The following is a 283-nucleotide window of genomic DNA, read 5'->3' as shown; positions in this document are numbered from 1 at the left end:
GAGTCTTCTCACTTAGGGCAAGAATTTGAGTGTGCCCTGAAGATGAAAAGAAATAGATTTACTTTACAAAGAATTTCTAAAATTATCTTTTTTACTCAAACAAGGAAATGTAGTTTTGATATTCTGAAAATTCCTCTTTTTGTATTTCTTTTATTTTATTGTATTTCTTTTATTTGTATTCCATTTTTTTTCTCTTCCTCACGACGAGCCCAAAGTTTAACAGTCATTATACATTGTTATCATTTTGTTTTTGTATTTCTAGGTATTAGGTTAAAATTACCAA

This window comes from Mustela nivalis, assembly GCF_964662115.1.
Source record: "Mustela nivalis genome assembly, chromosome: 5".
NCBI lineage: Eukaryota > Metazoa > Chordata > Mammalia > Carnivora > Mustelidae > Mustela > Mustela nivalis.
The sequence above is the reverse complement of the archived record's forward strand: the minus strand, read 5'-3'. Positions refer to the sequence as shown.